Below are 22,550 nucleotides of genomic sequence, written 5' to 3'. Positions count from 1 at the left end.
CCACGGAATGCTGCAGACTGAAACTCTGTGAGTTCCACCCAACCCTACTAATTTGGGGTTTGCTTGTGGCTTTTCCCTGACAAGGATTGTAGTTGCTGCTTGAGTAGGGTTTCACCCTCATCAGCCAGTAGCCCAATTTCCTACAGGAGGCATTAGTGTGAACTGGACCAAATGTACAACAAGCATTTGCAAATGCCTTTTGTTCATGCTGTAGAGGATCTTCATTGCTGATGCTGATACTGTGCAGCATGAACAAAAGAAAAAAGTACAATGATGCAACTATGGCATCCACGTAATTTTATGTTAAAATACGCATGCATCATGAGGGAAACAGTTGAAAAGCACATGCACTCTCATGGAGTGTTTAAACAAAAATAAAAATAATTGTTTCCTAAAAGTGAGCAGTGGGAGGACACAAGAAATGAGGCTATGCTCCAGGGGAGGGACAGACGTATTATGGGCAAGGTAAGCCATTGAATAAGAAGCAAGCAAATGAGAGTGACATTAAAGCAACACATTCCAATAGACCTGATTCAGGCAGGAGACTCCCGATTTTGAAGCAAAAAATTGCTTTAAATTAGGTGTCACCCTCCTAAAAGTTACCTTTATTTCAATATAAGCCTATGGGGAAAACATTCCTCCATATTTCTTTTTCAAAATCTCCCACTTACCAGGCGAAAAATGTTGACATGTATGATAAAGCCAAATAATACTAAGCAATGGGCAGGTGTGAGGATAGTGGTGCATTATATAGTAAGGGTGTGCAACCTTAAAGTGTAATACTCTCAAAACTGTCTTGGGTCCGGTCAGGCTCATTTGGAAAACCTTTAGCTCAACCCTGGGTAGCTGTGGCTTCGAGCAGCAAAGCTTAAACAAAGGGACTAGTCCAAAGCATTTAGACCCATCAAACAATAAAATAAGAAAGTCACACAAACATAAGAAATCCAAGCCGATTTATAAAATTAGATTATAATTTTCTGAATTTTTAGACACCAAGATGAGCACAATCTATCTGAGGATTCCGGAGATATAGATTTTCAGGTAAAACATAAATCTCAGCTTTTTAGTCCAAAGCCCAAACAAGCATTGGTAACGGTAAAGTTTTGAATCTTTTGAAAAACTTGAAAGAGTTGTGTTCGACTGTTTCGACCTGAGTAGGGAGACCAAATCCGATAGGGAGAAGGTCGGGGGGGGGGGGTCTAAGGAGTATTTGGACAGTTATATGTTCACCAAAGCAGTCTTAAGTTCAGTATCACACTTTACATCAGACCGCCTTAGACGTCAATGGAGTGGCCTTGATGCAGGGGGTGCAGGATGCTGAGAATGCTGAAAGAAGCTCTGGGTGCTGTAGCATCGACGGGGAGCCCTTGCGATTATTCTTCGGTCCACAGGTAAGGTGAGGTGACTTTGGCTATAGGGATGGTGTCCCTCAAACGCCTCTTTGCGGCTGGGTTACCAATCTCCGTACACAGTGGGTTCAGTAGTTTCCTTTGGTGAAGGGTGGTGTTACACTTTGGGGACCAATCTGGACTCAGATGACACTCCTGGGTCAATCAGGCTTTAGGTTTCATGCATTGGTGCTGGTTGCAGGAGGTCAGCCGACTGAACCTTGGAGTCTCTGCTTTGGTCTGGGGCTCGAGAGTGACTTTTCCAGGAGCCACATGCACAGTCCTCCCTTTGCTAGCTCAAGGTGCGGCAGGTGCAGTCCAGCAGTTGATGCAGCCTTTCTTGCTGCGGGTCAGCAGGGTAGTCTTTCTTTGGTCCTTTCACTACTTCTGTTGTGATCTGAGGTTCAGGGTGCCAAGGGTGCCATATTTATGCCCAGAAAGTGCCCTGGGGGATGATGCAGTCACTAGCCAATGGGCTACCAGGATCACACATGCCAGCTGATGAATTCTGGCTGTGTGACATCTAGCAATCCCAGAGTGCACTATTCTGCCCGCCCCAAACGCATCTGAACTCTTCCTTGGATGTCAGCAGTGTTTAATTTGAGCCATTGGTTGTCGGTGCTCGGCACTGGCACTTAATTATCAACACCGGAGCTTGTGACAGTCCTCCATAAGGTTGCACTGTTTAGCTAATTCAGAGAATAACACAACAATAAATTATTAATTCAATAAACATTATAAATGACTATTGCTTTCAGCCCAAGCCATTCTTGTAGCTTTAGGGACTTGAAACATTCTGAATTGTCACACTTGTAGGAGTGTGATGGTTAGTAGTTGTGTTGTTACCATTATTGGCAGCACAGCAGGGGCAATGCGTGGTGCACGTTGCAGCAGCCTCCTGATGAGAGCCCTGGCACTTAGGTTTTTTTCAAATTAAGCACTGGATTTTAGGAATTTGGTAGCTTACCCTAAAGGTGTGGCTAGCTGTGGGATACAGGCAGACGGAAAACTAGTTTGGGCACTGGTCTCCCCTCTCTGTTCCCGTCGCCAGGCAGTCTACGTGAACAAAGGGGCAACCCTTCAGGAGTATGATCGCCTTTAGCCCACCAAATTCAGCTTTGCCTTTGAAGCTCGTGTTTTGCGCCAGCACCCTAAGTGGCTTCCTGCAAGGGGGCGGTAACAACTCTCCCTGTAGCAGGCTTCTATTGCTCCTGAGCCTGGGAGTCGTTCCCACTACTCCCCAGGAGGGCACCAGGCTGTCTGGTGGCCAGCAACTGTGCAAGGCCACTGGATAAACTGAGCAACAGAATGGTAACTTTCTAAAAGTTGTCTTTCCTTAAACGTGAAATTAAATTTGACTTGGGAATCAAGTCAGGTATAATGTCACGATTAAGGGCCTTATTTATGAGAAGTGTTGCATCGTAAAGCACAAGGCAGCGATGCAACACTTCTCAGTGCGCCCTTCTTTCGACATGATTGATGCGCCGTATTTAATGTACGGCGCATCATGTTGCAAGGAGTTACAGATACATCAATATTACTGACGTATCTGCAGGCACAAAAGGACGCATTTCTGAGGTGTGTCTGAAAACAGACGCTACTCCAGCAATGTGTCTTTTCACGTGGGGCACCTTTACGCCTGCCATGATCATCCCATATGTGAGAAAGTGGGTTGGTAGATATGCTGTCCAATAATTAAAGTGGGCACTTTGTACCAGGTCACACGACCCTTATGATGTCTGAGGTCAAAGATAACCTTATTGAAAGATATCCTAGCGGTAGCTATGGAGAGCAGCCTTCAGGCTTAATCTTGAAGGAATGTAAAGCAGCTTGTTTTACCAGGATATCACCTCCTAAATGATTAAATGAAAGGAGAACCACACAGTGTTTATATCAAAATATGTATTTATTAATATAACACTCTCTACTAGTCTCTATGCGAGACTAGGGCACAAACCACACAATACTTAATCAATAGAACATTCGTAAATAGCGAAATACACAGCAGGCTCCAGGGGGAGACCGATCCATATACTAAAAAAATTGTATAACAACAATGACTTCAATAGACACAGGGCCTAGAGCATGTAGAATCGCTGGGACCCCAAGGAACCACCCAGAGGAATGACACAGGGAGCCCACGAAGGACGGGTGCAGTGAGGAAACACAGACGCATGCGCCGAACAACTCTATGGGAAAGTCGCTGTTGGAAAATTACAAGTTAAGGACACTTCTAAGAGAACTTCAAGCAAACCCTTTGGAACTTAAGAGGCTCTAAGGCCAATCCACCAGTGAGTACTGAAGTACCCGTGTTACTATCCCAGAGGAGCCGGGTGCATAGGGGTCAAGTGGTGTCGGAAACCTTTGTCGTTTTCAATGAAGAGCTGCAAAGAAGTCCTACTGTCAGGAGGGCAAAGAATGTCCGGTGGAATCCAAGCCTGGATTCGAGGTGAGAAGAATCTGAAAGCAGAGGGGACAGAGTCTGGGTCACTCCAGGCCCTAGACAGGGAATCCCTAGAGCTCCAAAGAGCTAAAAGAAGGTTGGGACTAGAGTCCAATGGTGGCAGCAACAGTGTCCCTAGAGAGTCTTTTCATGATCATAGGAACCTGAACAAGATAGTCCCTCCCTATCAGAGTGGGGATGACATCCACAAATGGATAACTGCACTAGAGAAGGCCTGTAAAGTACAGAAGGTGCCTCAGGAGCAGTGGGCAGCTATCTTGTGGCTCTCCTTTGCTGACAAAGGTAGAGATAAGCTCCTCATTGTTAGAGAAGAAGATGCTGACAATTACTCAGTCTTGAAGAGTGCTCTCATTGTTGAGTTTGGCTTAACCAGTGAACAGTACAGGATTAAGTTCAGAGACACCCAGAAGACACAGACTCAGGACTGGGTTGACTTTGTATATTGTGCTACTAAGGCTCTGGAAGGCTGGTTACTTGGCAGTAAGGTGTGTGATTTTAAAGGATTGTATAATTTAATTATGAGGGAGCAGATACTTAATAATTGCCAAAATCAGTCGTTGCATCAGTATTTGGTTGATTCTGTTCTGACCTCTCCCCAAGAATTGGGAAAGAAGGCAGACAAATGGGTCAGAACCAGGGTGAAGCAGAAAACTCAGAATCAAGGTGGTGACCAAAAGAAGCAAGATGCTAAAACCTCAGATAAGGGTGGGGAGAAGGGTAAAGGCCAGAAGTCTTCACGAGGGCCCCAAAAACCTGCATCGGGGGGGAGAAGGTCACAGTATACTAAAGGAAAAGGCAAAAAAAACCTTGGTGTCATATCTGTAGAGAAAAGACACATTGGACAAAAGACGCCAATTGTCCAAGGGCCAAGGAATCTACTCCAGCCACCACTGCCCTTAAGGCAACTGTTCCCCCTAGCTCAGTTCCAAGTGGTGGTGTACAGAACAAGGGTATAGTAGGGTTAACCCTGGGATCTGAGATGGATTCTGGCCTAGTCAGAATTCCAACTCAGGCCGTGTTAGTCTGTGATGGAGGCATGGATATTGCCTCCTTATTTGTCAGTCCCAGTAATCTGGGCAAGTACAGACAGCAGCCTTTGATCAATGGTAAGGAGGCCATGGCATACAGGGACACAGGTGCAAGTGTCAAAATGGTGACAAAAGATCTTGTGAACCCTGAACAGATCATACTTGGTGAGATGTACCAAGTGACCAATGTAAGCAATGTCAGGACCGACTATTCCTTGGGAGTTGTGAATTTCACCTGGGGAGGAGTAACTGGCCCAAAGAAAGTTTTGGTTAGCTCAGACCTCCCTGTTGAATGCTTATTGGGCAATGATTTGGAGCTTGGGCTGAAGTGGAACTCAGGACACATGCAGAAATGCTGGGCATCCCTGCAGATGTGTTTGCCATGACTAGGTCACAGGCAAAAATGTCCTCCACTGAACAAGCCCTGGATCCTGAAAAGATGGACCAGGTGCCTTCCAAGAGAAGGAGCAGAAGGGGTAAGGAAGTGTCTTCCCTCCTGCCTCAGAGTGAGGATCAGTCTCTTGAGGGAGATGATCTCAGTCCCTGTGAAGGAACTGTCTAAGAGGAACTTGAATCGGATCAGGTTGAGTTCTTGGGTACACAGGGCCCTTCCAGGGCAGATCTGAACCAGGAGCAGCTGAACCGCCCCTCTCTTGAACCCCTCACAAAGCAAGCTGCTGCTGAGGCTGCTGGGAGTGCCAGTGGATCCCACAGGATCTACTGGGAAGATGGACTTCTGTATTCAGAGGGTAGAGACCCCAAACCTGGTGCTGCCAGGAGGTTGGTTATACCTCTGAAGTTTAGAGGCTTCCTATTAACACTGGCACATGATATCCCATTATCAGGACACTTAGGCCAAAGTAAGACCTGGGATAGGTTTGTCCCACAACTTCACTGGCCTCACATGTCAGAAGACACAAAGGAGTTTTGTTGGTACTGTATCACTTGCCAAGCCATTGGTAAGGCAGTTGGCACTACAAAGGCCCCCCTGATACCACTACCTGTGGTGGGGGTTCACTTTGAGAGGGTTGGGATTGAGATTGTTGGTCCCATGGACCCTCCAACTGCATCTGGGCACAGATTCATGCTAGTGGTGGTGGACCATGCCACTAGTTATCCAGAGGCCATTCCCCTTAGGACTACCACAGCACCAGCAGTGGCTAGAGCTCTCCTGGGAATCTTTTCCACAGTGGGTTTCCCTAAGGCAGTAGTATCAGACAGAGATGCAAACTTCATGTCTGGTTACCTGACTGCTATGTGGAAGGAGTGTGGAGTGAATTACAAATTCACCACACCCTATCACCCACAATGCAATGGGTTAGTTGATAGATTCAACAAAACCCCCGAGGGCATGATAAAAGGTCTCCCTGAAAAGCTTAGGCGCAAATGGGACATCCTTTTGCCCTGCCTTCTCTTTACCTACAGAGAGGTTGCTCAGAAGGGGGTTGGTTACAGCCCTTTTGAACTTCTGTTTGGACATCCAGTTAGGGGTCCCTTATGCTCGGTTAAGGAGGGATGGGATGGGAGTTACCTCTCAATCCACCTAAGCAGGACATAGTGGACTACGTACTTGGTCTCCGCTCCAGGATGGCTGAATACATAAAGAAGGCATCTAAAAACCTTGAGGCTAGCCAGGAATTACAAACGGCCTGGCATGACCAAAAGGCTGTTTTGACTGTATATCAGCCGGGACAGAAGGAATGGGTGTTGGAGCCAGTGGCCCCAGCAGCTCTCCAAGACAAGTGGAGTGGGCCCCATGCCATTATTGACCAAAAGGGAGAGGTTACCTACTTGGTGGACCTTGGAACTCCCAGGAGCCCCCACAGGGTGCTCCATGTGAACGGGTTTAAGCCATATGTGGACAGGGCAGGCATGGGCTTGCTCATGGCTACTTATGAGGGACAGGAGGAAGAGAGTGATCCACTCCCTGATCTCCTCTCACAGAACCCTGATGATGGTTCAGTTGATGGAGTAGCCTTGGCAGGCAGCCTCGCTGAACAACAACAGACTGATTGTAGGAAAGTCCTCAATCAGTACAAACACATGTTCTCACAAACTCCAGACTACCTGGTGTACACATGAGGTAGACACAGGTAACAGTCTGCCTGTTAAAAATAAGATTTACAGGCAACCTGATCATGTCAGGGACTGTATCAGGACTGAAGTCCAGAAAATGTTGGAACTGGGAGTGATTGAGCCCTCAGATGGCCCTTGGGCTAGTCCAGTAGTCTTAGTCCCAAAACATCACACCCAGGGTAGTAAGAGAAAGACGAGGTTCTGTGTTGACTACAGGGGACTCAATGCAGTCACTAGGACTGATGCTTATCCAATTGCAAGGGCAGATGAACTGATTGACACTTTGGCCTCAGCCAAGTTCTTAAGTACATTTGACCTGACAGCTGGTTACTGGCAGATCAGATTAGCTGAGGATGCAAAACCAAAGACAGCATTTTCAACCCTTAGTGGGAACTGCCAATTTGTGGTGATACCTTTTGCCTTGAAGAATGCACCTTCCACATTTCAAAGGCTGGTGAATAAAGTTCTCACAGGTCTGGAAGCCTATAGTGCAGCTTATCTAGATGATATTGCCGTCTTTAGCTCCACCTGGGAGGGTCACCTGGTCCACCTGGAAAATGTTCTGGAGGCCCTGTAAAAGGCAGGCCTCACTATCAAGGCCACAAAGTGCCAGATAGGGCAGAGTAAGGTTGTATACCTAGGCCACCTTGTAGGTGGAGGACAGGTTCAACTATTGCAGAGCAAAATCCAAACCATAATGCATTGGGTTGCTTCAACCACCCAGCCTCAGGTCAGACCTTTCTTGGGCCTGACTGGGTACTACAGGAGGTTTGTCAAAGGTTATGGATCGATAGTGACCCCTTTGAATGATCTAACTTCCAAAAGAATGCCTAAGAAAGTTCAGTGGACAGTTAGCTGTCAAAAGGCATTTGATGACCTGAAGCAGGCCATGTGCACTGCTCCCATTTTGCAAAGTCCTGACTATTCATTGTTTAAACTGATGCATCTGAGTTGGGGGTAGGGGGCTGTGTTATCACAACTGAATGAAGAGGGTCAAGATCAGCCAGTAGCTTTTATTAGCAGAAGACTGGCCCCCAGAGAGAAATGTTGGTCAGCTATTGAAAGGGAAGCCTTTGCTGTGGTTTGGGCTCTGAAAAGGTTGAGGCCATACGTGTTTGGCATTCACTTCATTGTTCAGACAGACCCTAAGCCCCTCTTATGGCTAAAACCATTAAGTTTCAGGGGACTCTCCAAGCAATGGAGAGTCAGGGCACATCTAGAGCAACCAGGTAAGCCCAAGAATTAACAAGGTGACCCTCACCAGGACCCACAGGCCAATGGACCAGGGATCGCGAGGACACCTCATGCAAGTCTGTAAAGCACCAGCTCACAGGACACTCGTAGAGTGAGGGCGGGAAATCTTCAGTGCAAATATTGGTCGGGGTTGGGACTACACGGAGTCCAAAGCACAGGCTCAGGAATTGTCACTAAGCATATGCAATTGCAAAAGTATGCGGTGCACAGGGGCTCGGATTGCACAGTCTCCACGAGGGATACTGGTCTCAGAATCGCTGAGAGGGCAGATCAACCTCAGGGATCTTCAAGAACCCACCTCCTGTGTTGCTGAAATCTTCAGCGTCCTCAGGAGCTTGGGAGAAGCAAACCGGTCAGATGCGTTTAGGTGCCTGCTTTTGCAGGGGAGTAACTCCTTTACTCCAAGGGAGATTCTTCAGTCATCCAGCATTGTGCAGGCAGTCGAAGTACTTGGTTTCTTCTTAGCAGAAAATTGTCCAGGTAAAATCTAAAGTCCTGTGGCTAGGTTACCCACTTTATACCCATGGGAAGGGGTTGGAAAGACTCTGTGTACCCTCTTAGGGGAGGGGCAGGACAGAGGGGTGGCTACACCCATGTCCTTTGTCCAGTTTTGCGCCAGAGGAGGAGCAAATGGCTCCTGGAACTGGTTTGAGCTAAACTGTGCACAGGGACACCAAATGTGCCCCCAGTACAGACTTTCTGGCACTCTAAGAATGCACCCACCCAGCCCCAATACACTAAATCCTGTCTGGGAGGTGGTTACATCTCCCTGTGACAGGTGCCTATTGCCATGCCTTCCTCTGCGCGAGCTTGGCTCAGCAGCAGGAGAGCAGAATTGCGTCTGTGGCTGGCAGCATCCATTTTGTGCTACCCAGGTCGTGAAAGCTGGTATCGGGTATGCCGGTGACCCACATATGTCCCTTCATAAGGGTGGAATCATACCTTCCCCACCAATTACTGGCAGGGAGGTATGATTCCAAGGCGTTTGACACCAAACACAACATGTTTTCTAGCAGCCGTTTTAAAGTTAGCATTTACCACGAGGTTATAATGCACTTAAACATATATGTCTGGCTGCATCACAGACAACCGTGGAGAATTGTCTCCGAAGGCTGCAGAGGGGCTCCGCTCATGCAGGGGCCCCCTCTCACATAAAATCCAGCACCATGCCTTCAGGATTGTTAAGGCCTGCCATGGGGGTGACTGATAGGTATTTTAGTGTAGTGATTTAGATAGATATAGTGAACCTATATCTTAAGTAAGTGGTGCAAGCACCAGCTTACACAGTCTGCTGTAGCAGGCTTGTCGTGTCAATTTGGATGACCTCTCAGGGGTGGCACAATACATGCTTCATCCCATGGGAGGCCTCTGGGGTACCTATGCCCTGGATACATGTTGTAGCATATACTAGGGACTGATAAGGGTATCCCAGAATCCAATCTGGAGTGTACCTAATGTACTTGCATATCAATTTATAGGAGAAAGCAGATAGACTGGGGTCCTGGATAGCAGGATCCCGGTCAGACTAGGCTAAAAACAGTGTGACATCTGCAAAAAGTGGGGGTAACCATAAGAAGCAGATACTACTTTCCTACACTATAGATTTCAATGCGCCACTTCTACGAGGCTTTGATGCGGAGGAATGTCCACCCTGCATACATTATACCTGGTGCAGGTATAATGTAGCCCAAGGGTTTACAAAGTGACGCATCTGCCTTGATGCTTCACTTGGTAAATATGGTGCAACGTGGTGTATTATTTACGCTGCTGCAGCGTCACAAAAAGTGACTCAACGGTGGTGTAAGTGTGATGCAAGGGCACATAAATAAGGCCCTAAGTTTTGAATTGAAGTACCCATTTTAGTAGACCCATTCAGAAGTTAGCTGGGTTGAGAGTTCAGCCGGTAACTCTGTGTTAGCCAAGTTTACAGTCAGGGCATATAGATTAGATTAGATTAGAATACTTGTAGAGCGCATGGCTGCCTCAACAATGAGGCGTCCCAGCGCTGAAGCAGGATGGAGAGGGGAGCAGCCGAGGAGTTAGCATTGAGAGAAGAGCCAGGTCTTCACCAGCCTTCTGAAGGCCTGGTGGTCAGAATTGCTGCAGATGTGTAGAGGGAGAGAATTCCATAAGACGGGGGCCAATCACCTGATAGAGCGACCGCCTGATCGCGTCCTTCGTAGACGTGGAATTCTTGCAAGATGCAAGTTCACCGAGCGCAGTGCTCATGGTGGTGAATAATGGGTGCACAAGTCGCTCAGGATTTCTGGGCCGATACCTGTCAGAATCTTATGCGTGGTGCAGAGCGCCTTGAAACGCACTTGATGTTCGAGAGGCAGCCAATGCAGGCGGTGGAGGAGGTTGGAGATATGGCTGTACTTGGGGAGGGCGAAGATGGCACGTGCTGCAGCGTTCTGGACCTGCTGCGATCGGTTTATCACAGACTTATTAGAGCCAAGGAGAAGCACATTGCAGTAGTCTAATTAGGCCAGTATAGAGGCTTGGATGATCAGCTGATGCGTTTGGGCATGAAATAGACCAAGTATCTGCTTAAGGCCACGAAGTAGTCCAAAGCATTTCCCGGCCACTAATTTGGCATGCGTCTCAAAGTTAAGGTTTTTGTCAAACATAATACCCAGATTTTTCACTGCAGATTTAGGGGTAGGAGGGGCTCCAAGGGCAGGAGGCCACCATTCATTGTCCCAGAGATGGGAGTCTTTGCCAACCAGAAGAATCTCAGATTTAGCTGAGTTCAGCTGCAGGAAGTTAGCTGTCATCCACTCTGCAACGGACAATATGTCTTCCTTAAATTTCGCTCTATTCTGGCTAGGATTGTTTCTCAGGGTGATCACCAATTGGGTGTCATATTAAAAGTATGTGTCCTACTTAATAATATACAGCTCCCAGCCTCAGGGCTCCATAGGCCTTCGTTAGAGGGGACTTGCATATATTTTTAAGGGAAGCTGGGGCTTTTCCATTGATTTAAATGACAAAGCTAAACTAACAGTTTAAAACTGCTCTTCCAGGCTGTAGTGGCAGGCCAGGAGCCATTTAGTGCTTTTTCACACACATGGTGGTACAACCATTGCTGCAGCCCTGTTTGGACACTCTGACCTACGTTCCCTGGGTACCCATAGCAAAATATACTAGGGACTTATAAGTATGTCATCTAATGCGGTTTGGGGGAAGCCAATTCAACAAACATTTCATAAGGGTTTAGAACACTGGCACTGGGGTCTGGTTAGCAGTCCTCATTGCACTCTCGGGGCTTAAAAACCCAGCAGCATCAGTCCAAACCTTGGGGCAATCATACAAAAAAGAGGCATTTCCATACAGCGGGAATCTTGGGAAGCTGATAATAGGTCTTTTGAAAGGTGAGAGCTTCGCTCTCCTATAGCCTCGACCTAAACAGGTTTGGAGGAATATTAACAAGAGACATAACGCTGCTTTTCCGGCACACAGCGCTGGAAAAGCGGTGAATATTTTAACTCATTATTAGCAATGCGCCGCTAACATGCCTTAGCGCATGTTAGCGCCTCGCATCGCTAATGAGATGCAAAGTAGGTGTTGCTTCCCAGAAACAACAGGGAAAAACTCGCTAACCAGACATCGCGGTATTTACAAGCCGGCCCCGGACACGCGAAGCGATAATAAGAGTCATGCTAACGCGGTTATCGCTGGTATCTAACGTCTGCTTTATTTCCTACTTAGCTATCTGTATTATGGGAGGTGGATCGCAAGGTTAAGTCCACATCTCCCTATTATCAACATTTTCATTAGCGCAGTTCTCGTATCGCAGGATTTCGCACGCTAATGATCATTATAACCGTCTATCACCGGATTTCACATCGCCTCTTAGCAAAGCGTTGCAAATACGCCGCTAACACGGCGATGTAATCCGGCGATAGACGGCGATAATGAAAAACACAAAATTATCGCGTGTTGTTGTTGATATGCACCTTAGCATTTCAAAGGAAATATCAGTCAAATTGCCTATAAGGATGCAGCAATGCACACTGCATACCCTGCGTGCAGGGTGCCGCCTCGACTCCTGGTGCAAGGGCCCCCCTCCGCAACATTTTATTCTCGTTCTGAAAGTATGTATCGGAATAAGAGAGGCACTCACATTCCTCACAGAGAAGGTTTCATTACACCCCAGATAGCACCTAGAGGCTTGAAAGTTAGCTTATTTCATAAATACAACTTTGACACGTTTTCTGATATTGGCCACGAGGTGGTGATAGTTCAACGCATTGTGACTGAAGCTGGACTAAAATGTATAATCAGACTAAATACTGTACGTGATGTGTACATTTTCTTTGGCTCAAAGTTTCTCCTCACGCAGGTGCTGCCTTTCTCTTTACACTACACAACCCGGTTATTTCAGGTTTCCATTCCAGAAACCCCAAAGTAAGCTACACTGGTGATGCTGTTGTCGTTTAGGGATAGATGGTAGCGCAATTTATCTAATTCTCTGGTAGCGTTCGAACATTTTCTGCAATTGACTGCTAGGTGGCGCTAGTTCCTCACAGTGTGACTGAAGCTAGATTAAAAAAAAGAATAGAATCAACGCATTCGCTGTACGAAGTAACTTGATTAATATGACTATTGGGATTATGCGACAGGAGAGGGCCAAATTCTGCAGCAAGGTTGACTAAACTATGCAGAAAGAAAAGCCAAATTATGCGGATTAATGCGGAACATTTTCTGATAGCATTACTTTGTTATTCTTTCATTTTTACACTTAACAGTGTCTGCGCATAGATCACACCGCATTAATACCAGTTTAACACCCAAGCAATGTAATAAGCAACAGAAAGGTGACCAATAAGCCTTTGCAAATGGCCTTCCAGTTTGTGGGAATACGTGTTGCTGCGATTTTAGTAACTTTTGAACCATTTGAACTAGAAACACATTTTGTTCGTTAAAATCTGCAGATTATGCAGCAGATGAAGAATTATGTGGCAAATGGGGGAGATCCATAATTATGCAAAAAATGGTTCAGCCACACAGTCACATAATTCCAGTGGCCTGGATTATAAATTGTTTATAAAGCGCTATGGTATTGTACACTTAAGGGCATATTTACAAGCAGGCGATAAAAAATTATTGCCGCTTTGGCGGCCTTTTTCGGCCGAAAAGCGGCGATAATTTTATCGCCTAATTAGCAAGGCCACTGTATGAAACCTTGCTTTAGCGTGGGGATTCCTAACGCCCAGCTTTGCATCTCTAATGAGATGCAAAGTGAGCATTCCTGACCTAACATGACAGGAGAAATGTCGCTAAGCGACATTTCTCCTATCATCAAGCCCCACGCTATGAAGCATAGCGGCAGGAAAAGTAGCGATAACCCCTGTTATCGCTACTTTCCTTACGCCTGCTTCAGGACTGACTTAGCCATGATATCCTATGGATGGTGAATATCATGGCTAAGTTTGTGAGTCCCTATCAGCAAGCTAACGCCACACTACGTGAGATTATTGCTGGTTTTCCAGCGATATTCTCACGTTAGGCAGTTAGCGTGAGGATTTTTATCACTGAGGGGATAAGCATTGCTAATAGCAGGCTATCTCAGCGATAAAAATCCACGCTAGCCGGCGATAATTATCCTCACGCTAAGAGCACTGAGCGATAATTATCGCTGGGTGTTGCTGATATGCCCCTTGGTGTTGTACGTTTCCTTATAAAGGGGCATATTATCAAGCACGGCGTAAAATTTTTCGCCGCTTTAGCGGCAGAAAACTGCTGCTAAAGCGGCGATAATGAGCTTGATAATATGCCCTTGAGAATTCCAATAGAAGCCCATGTTGACACCAGAACATGGGCTTCTATTGGAATTCCCAAGGGCATATTATCAAGCCCATTATCGCCGCATTAGCGGCAGTTTTCTGCGGCTAAAGCGGCGATAATTTTAAAGCTGTTTCTTGATAATATGCCCCAAAGTACTTTGAAAACGTGTTTTAGCGCTAAACTACTTCCCGTATATTCTGCACCGACAAACTATGCCGATTTTCTCTTTTACGTGTGGACAGATGGATTTAGCTGTCTAACAGGTTCTTGCAATAGAAAACATAAATATATTACATATAACTATGTAGAGGGGTTTTGGGTCGAACCTCTTCAGCCATTTCGTGTTACCATGCCATTCACATTTTGCTTCCTTCTACAGCAGCAAAGAGCATGGGCCAGTGGTATAGCCCACTCCGGCCACTGGCCCGCGAATGGCAGTGTTTTTACACCTCAGCAGATGTACACATCCGCCTAAAAATGAGGTACAGGTTTGGTGGGACACCCCTTTCTTAAAATCCCCTCCTTTCATTTCTTTATCGTTTAGAACCTGTTTACCTCTTCCACATCAGACCTCATCGGAAGTCATTGACATAAACTCAGTTTGTATCATCTCCCTCATGTATCAACGTTTAGATATGTGAAGTACATTTTCCTTTGAAGGTATGAGGTCTCTAATACTCACAGACATCATGACTCTTGTTATAAACTTGTGATTAATCAATAAAACGGGCTTCATAAGAACCACAAAGACGCAGACATACAGTCATAACAAAGATGAATACAACCGGACTTTAACACTATGGGGCATATTTGCAAGCCCCTTGCACCACTGGAGTGTCACTTTTTGTCATGCTCCGGTGGCGCAAAGTGCACAATTATATCTATGAGGTCACGTAAAGCCACTATGCATGGCTTTGAATGACCTCATAGATGTGGAGTAAGGCAAGGCAGCGCAAATTGCTGCGTTGCCTTACTCTGCGCTCGGGATGAGTTCCATGGGCATCACAGGGGTTTTTCCATGCAACACCCAAGGATTTTGACACTTCCGCAGATTTCTGATAGCATATAAATAGGCTGTCCGGAATTCGGTTAAAACCGACTGTACACGACAGTACACTACCGACTGAAAATCAGCTGACCTGGTTTAAACCGAGTGTCACTGATTTTTTACATATTTGTTGCACCGCTTGGCCACTTGAGGGAGCCAAAGGAGTACAAGAAAGAACTATACTGGAACTTGCAATGCGGAAGCAAACAGCGGGAAACAATGAGTCATCCCCCCCAAATTAGCATGGTTGGCCGATAAGATAGCTGTTTCAGTGGATGAGCATCTTACATAGGTCTGGGTGCAGACACAGCGAATCCAAAAGTAGAGGAGGACTGGCCAATATAGAAATCGTAAGTTTTTGAGGCAGATCACAGCCTCAAAAGCATGACAGAATTGGGGCCAAGTCAGTAATGCCAGTTACTGGCTGACAAATCGTGCCGCTTTTCAAGCACAGGTGCATAAAAAGTTCCTAGAAATTAGGTACAAAATATGACACATTTCCGAAAAGGCCAGTACATCGTGACAGACAGGGTCAACTCTGCCTCTCATCATTCTGAGCTCGATATAATTTGTATTATTTAGGTGAGCTTCCTTTAAGTACGACTAGCATTATTTACAAGTAACGAGGTTGGGGCCGTGATTATTATCAATAATAAAATGAACGCAATTAATCAATGAGCAGTAAGGAGGCCGTGTGGGAAGCTAAGATGCTGCCAGGCAGACGCGCAACGCCCATGGAGCTCAAAGGGCTGCAGTCTACCCCCGCCCCCCACCCCGAGACAGCTTCCCGGGCACCCACAGAGCCGCACCCGAGTACTTCACAGGTCTTTAAAAAGACCATTTACACATTAGCGAGGCTTTGCTGTGTTTTCACCCCTTCATCTTCACCTGCCTATTGCTGGAAGAATTAAGGTTTACCCCACCCGGAATTTGGCTCTAGTTGTGCCTCTGCTGCCAGGTGGGAATGGTGCAGGGCTAAGTGGAGTGTGCAGGACGCCGGATGCCTGGGATGCTGCTATTGCTGACTGGAGATCTGATTGAAATTGGAAGCCTGGCTTCCACGCACCCCCACAGTCTGACAGCAGGATTGATGGAACACATATGTTTTCAATGAGAGTCACTGAGGGCAGCCGAGGGATGGGACTGCTACAATAACACTGATAAAGAAATGTTCGAAAAGTCCGGGGGAGAGTTGGACGTCTAGCCCTTCCCCCCTAACATGACTCACAGGTGAGCCTGCTCATAAATGATTGAGGAGGGAGAACGTTAACAGTTAGACCAAAGCATTCTTCATGCACCAAATCCATTGCGAACGGCAGCAATTTATTTCCTATGCTCTGTGCTTTTTTATGCACGCTCGCTCATTGATGCATCATTCATTTTGCCACAGAAGGCAGCTGCAACTCAACCCTAACTTGCTCTGTGTTACCCCTGGCCCGGCCCTTACTGGTCTCGTTTTATTAGTGTGTACACATGGTGACGTTAAGTCTAGCACCTGGAAGCTTTGAGAACTGACCAACCAGTCCCCTGCTTGGCTCACGTGGGGAAGAGGAGCTGTTGTGGCCTGCCGTCTGTTTTACTGCGGCCGCACCCAAGTACTTCACAGGTCAGACCATTTACTCAACGAGGCTTTGTTGTACTTCACTCCTTCTTAGAGCCCCTGCAGCTACACTCTTACATAATAAACAGCTAGAGCTCGAGCACTCTGCCCCTAAAAAACAAAGGTAATTCATTTATTTTTTCTAATTTGTGTGCGTGCTTTTTTGTTGGGAATACAGTGGCAAACGCAAGACTGCTCCATACATTGCTGTATAATTACAGATCCGTTCTAATGAATGAAATCATTGTTTAAGGCGCTATGTGCCCTGCAGTGTAAATCGTGTTGTATTTTACGTGCAACAAGCGTCTCAAGTCTGGCAATCTATATACGTTGTTTGTGGAATGAAATGTGTAACAATTAAAACAGCCATAGGCAGCCTTTAGTTTCCACCTGTATACATTTTATTTCATAACCGTTCTATAGATTTGTCTGACTACGGTGTGTTTTGTGAAGTATTCTTAGATTTTCTTAAATGGGGGTTTCTCTTCCACCCTTTGGTTTGTGCATATTTGCCATTGATTACATAGTTGGTTTCCTTCGAAGGTAGTTAGAATAATCTATTGCATTCCCTGTGCAATATGCATTGGTTAGCCTGCTCATTTGGAAGAGGTGTGGCGCAGCGGCCAAGGCGACTGACTCCGGAACCTGGGGCTCATGGTTCAATCCCTGGGGTCAGCGGCAGATCAGCCCAGCACCATGTGACTCTGGGCAATAGCTCGCTTAATCTTCCCGAGGGCTCCCAGTGCCTTGACACCTTCGGGTAATTATTCGCACTTTACAAATACTGGACATTTACATTTCATTTGATTCCCTGAACGGCGAGCCTTCTGTGTTTTCTCTTGGCAGTTGTATCCTGTTTGCGTAGGCCACCCCGTCTGTGTTTTTTCCCCCAGTCACGTGACGGCATCGCTTCTGTTTTTTGCAGAACTTTAAATATTTCCATTTTCCTTAGCTGTACATTTTGATTGCAGCGATATCTGGCCTAAAAATGTTTGTCATGATATGATCAAGGAATGCATGGTCACTCACTTGTGTTGTACGAAGTTCTGTAAAATAATGTGTTACCATATGTGACAGTTAATGGTGTTGGCATACTTTTTTTGCATTCTAAAGTTGATTTGAATGTAACCGTGGAAATGCACGTGCTTTTGTGTACAGATATGTATGCATGTAGTAAATAAAATTTGAGTGTCTGTGCGGATAGAATATTCCCATCTGGTTAGGTCACTAGGTAGGTAGAACGTATGTCCAGCACAGCAGTAGACATATGTTCGTGACAGATGTGTCTTGCCAAACCATTGGGGACAGTGACATAACAAGCACATATTCTACGTCATGCCGGGTACTCCTCCCCCGCCTTTGAGACCCCCAAACTTTTGTATCATGGTGGATCTTTAGGATTTATTTTGGTATCTGATCAGGGCATTGGAGTCACCCCTTGGAGAATTTGTTAATTTCCCTATGCATCAGTTGTGCTGTCTCTCCTGTTGTATCATGTGCCTTTTTGGTGTGACTGGTGTAATTTGCTTCCTTGAAATTGTGTAGTTTAGGACAGTTGTCAATAGATGACAAAATAAAGCATTACAGAATGGCATGTTATCTGTATGCAAGCCCCATACACAGGCCTCGTCTACTTAGTTGGCTAAACAATGCGTTTTATTGTCATTTGAATGTTACCCATTTGAGCACCCCTCAATGTGTGCCCTGCACATTAGCAGCACCTCCCCATTAATGTTGGAAACTGCTTGTGTTGTCAAATATTTTGGTGCTGGCTGCAGCTCCATCCACGTGATCTCGTAGTTAAACCAAGAACGATAATTTGAAATGTTGATGGGAAACTCAATTTTACCGTTTATTCGGTGGGATTATTTTAATATGAGCTTTGGGATACGTGTCACGAGGAGGGGGACTCCAAGTTACCATTAGGTTGGGCTTGCGAGGCGCTGTCGTTGGTGCCATTTTGTTTATTTTTGACCCCATCTTGTGAGCGAAGAGGAACTCCCAACGGGTTATTGAGCAACAACATCCGGGGTTAGCTCGAGAAACCATGTGGTTGGGTGGCCTGTGCGCTACATCCAGGGGGACACCACATATGGAGTGAGAGGCACTCTTAGCAGGCTCCATGTTTCAGAACCTACATTTGTCTGTTCTGTTGCTCATCCTGGGATCAGAACATATTTTCTATTTTTTGTGGGGTAACCTTTGACAGGTCACCTCCTTCGGAGCTCATAACTGAGCTGGCAAAGTTATCTTAACCTTTAGAGACACCTATTTCAGTTGAGTTAATTGCGGGCCTAGGCTGAGAGCCACCACAGCAACTAGGGCCTTTTCTGTGGCTCTTGCTGTGTGGGCTTAGAGACAATTTGAGAGTGTTCACTATGTCCGGGCCTCTGCAGACTTTGGTTCTTGCTCCTTCTTTAGAATAGAAATGTCCCTTCACCAACCATGGCTTTTGAAGTCAATGAAGCCTCACTGTGGTACTCTGCACAAGTGTTAGATCCCTACTGCAAAGTGGAATTTTCTCCAAACTTTGCAAAGTACAGCTTCATTATTGACTGCTTTAATACCTCTGAGGGCCTATGCTCCCAGTTCAACGCATATGTTGCAGAACCTGTTCCAGAGAATGTCAGCCTTTAGGTGCACCAGTATTGGCATGGAAAGCTATGTCAGTGGCCAGAGATGGCAAATTGTGTACTGGCTATTTTGGCGTTGCCAGTCTCAAGTGCCAATGTCGAGAGGGCCTTTTCACAAATAAAAGTTTACATGGGAAGGAAAGAGCAGGAATGACCAAAGACTCACTGAAGAAATATTTTATGGTGTACTACAATTATGTTTGACTTGTAAGATTGTATTTGGACCTCAAATACACTGTACGTACACTGTCTATATACCATGCATCAATGAAGAAAGCAAGCAATAATAAAAGCAAAGCGTTCCATAAACACCGGTAAAAAACTGTTTCAGTTGTTTTTTATGGCGCGAAAATGAGTAACCACTGAAAAGCACTGTTTTTATTAGGTATTGAAATCACTGGAAAACACTGAAAAAACACCACCAGAATTTACCAAAAATAGAAACTGAAAACAGGAAAGCCTACATATAAACCTGGGGAAGTGCAGCACACACAGAAAGAGAAAAACGCCTCATAGGAGTGTTTCTGTGCAGGAATGTGCCCCTTCCTGCACAACAACAATCCTGCCAACCACCCAGGCAACCTTGCACCTTGGTGCAAGAGATCCTGTGTTGGTGCTAGGCTGCCAAAATGGCACCAGCGCAGGGAGAACGTACAGGAATGCACCGCATTGCATCAATACAGTGCATTCCTGCCGTTTCCCTTTGGTGTAGGGCAGCACAGCAAGCTGACTTACTGAGCTGCCCTACACCAAATCCCCATAAATGAGGGCCTATGTGAACCGTGCTCTCTTCTTCAACATTTCTGCTTTGTGTTCTCTGAGCAAATGTAAAAATGTGGTGTTTCCCATTTGAGCAGGATTAATTTAAGGTTCTTGAACTTTCCCAATATTCCTTCATTTCAGCTGCTTCCAAGAAAGTCCTTTCAAGAGAACAGTTACGAGCCCACTCACTGCAGGTACTTGGAGTCACTTGGTGTATGCTATACATTGCCACACTGTACACAGTATGTGTAAGAACTGCACATGCAATGGATCTTTAACATGACCTGACCATATAGTTTGGGATGGGTTTGATAATATATTTGGATAAAGTTTAAATTATGACACCTTTAGGGGGCAGTAACCATTGTATTCATACTATAATGAGAATGAAAGCCTGACAGGAAGCAAGGATGTCACACACTTCAATAATATAAAAGCCCCACTATATGCTTCTTAAATCATCAGTGAAAATATGTTGGTAATCATTTGTGCCAAGACTGCCTGGCCTTTAACTTATCTATATGGTGACTTCTCCAACAAGGGGAGCATTAGAAGAATGAAAATACATGTTTTTAAGTGTTGTCTGTTGGAAGGAATTACTGGGCTGTGTAAAATATTCAGGATGGTAAATATGATGTACAACAAGGGAACTATTTGCAAGAATATTTTAAGCTTCATATGTATGTTTATGACCGAAAATGCCTCCATTTATGCCAGCCAGGGACTCACAAAAGGTTTCTAGTAGGTATACATCTATTTTTTTTTCGGATTCACTGCCGCAAGTACAGTGGAATCTGCAGTCATAACTCACACTCTACAGGTGGTAAGTGGGCATTTCAAGGCATAGTTTGACATGAAAGTTTGGGAACAACAACAAACATGTATGTTTTTAGGCATTTTCAAAGTCAGATCCAACTCCTTCCCATGTTGGAAATAGTCAGATATTTACTTATGCCAGGAATGCAGTATCTCCCTTATAGTATGGCAATGAGAATACATCACCCCAAGGTTTGCTGGAAATGAAGGGGAAGGGCCTATGCCACATTGAAAAATGTCTTCCAAAATGAGCATTTCCGCAGAGGTCTCCATTGCCCCTAAGCAGCATTTTACACTATGTAGAAATCTGCACGGGATGAATAGGACCCCATGGGACATGGCATTCCCAGTAGTACTCCTAGAAGGTTTAGATTTTGTTTACCTGTGAAAAATAGATTGCTCATAAAACAATGGACAGTGGTGATGGCCAGTAGCTTTATGTGATTCTGAGGCCACAGAATATAGCACCCGAATATGCATTTATCACATTTTTCACATATTTTGAGGTATAATTTGCATCATTTTCAGATCTCACCAAAATATTATTGCCGCAAAATGTGCCGCATAATGCCGTATAAATTGCCTTCTCTTGCCATCTAATTTAGATAACCTTGTTGCATAGTTTGGTTTTCCATTGCTGTATAATCTTAGTTGTCCCGATAATGGGAAAGCTCAGCAGTATGTTTTGGGAGGCTGCGATTATGATGAAACATGTATTTCACAGGGAACTGAGAAATATTAACCATATTTCGTGAGTCTCTGTGAAATATGGGAGTTTATAGAGTAGTGCACCAAATATGTTGGCAGGTGCCTCTAGCCCTTTAGCATGTGGAGCATGAGACTACTGTTGGCGTGCTTCTGTACATACTTATGCCCGTGCATGCCTGACCTTGCTTTACCCCAGAGCACGTATGGTCCTATGTATCTGTCTGTCTGCCACTGAGCCTCTTGCTCACGCAATCTACCTTCATGAAGAGACTTTCCATACATCCCCACGAAACCTTGTATCACAGTCTTTTTTCACACACACAAGTGCCTCTCTTTCGGTGTGTGTCTGAACTTCTCACTGAAGCTCAGATTTAATAACTTTTCATGCAACACATCACAGCAACCACATTTTCTTTGCTGCATTGTTGAAGGGGATATAACAGCACAGAGCCCTATCTATTATGATTGGCCTGATGCTGCTGCCATACCCTGTGCTGGCACTCTAAAAGACTTCCTTACTTGGAGCACAGCCTTACTGAGGTAAGTGTGCATTGTCTAGCATAGGATTTGTACTGGAAACATACTCTCCCAGTACAGATTCCTGTATAGAGAATAATAGAAGGACCCAGTGCACTGTATGTGTGCTGAGGTTTTTCAGAAATTAAAATAGTTCTCCTTGTTAGCGCCTTCTTCAAGGAGGCATATGTTTTTGATGCAAAGACCAGTTTTCCTATCTTAGTAGATGGGGTTTGGCGACATAACCTATTGGCCCTTTCGGTCACCTGCCCCAGTAACGCTCTTAAAGCGAAGTAACAAAATGTAGCACAAAGCACCTTTTAGATGGCAAAGTAAACACGAATGCTTCACTTTGCATCACTTTGCAATTGCGCCGTCTTCATAAATCTTGGCCTAAGTGTCCTATTCTACCTCTGTTCGTGGACACAACCTTTTGAACCTAGAGCCTCAGCAGTGCACCCTACAAA

This window comes from Triturus cristatus, chromosome 6, assembly GCF_964204655.1.
Source record: "Triturus cristatus chromosome 6, aTriCri1.1, whole genome shotgun sequence".
NCBI classification, from domain to species: domain Eukaryota; kingdom Metazoa; phylum Chordata; class Amphibia; order Caudata; family Salamandridae; genus Triturus; species Triturus cristatus.
The sequence above is the reverse complement of the archived record's forward strand: the minus strand, read 5'-3'. Positions refer to the sequence as shown.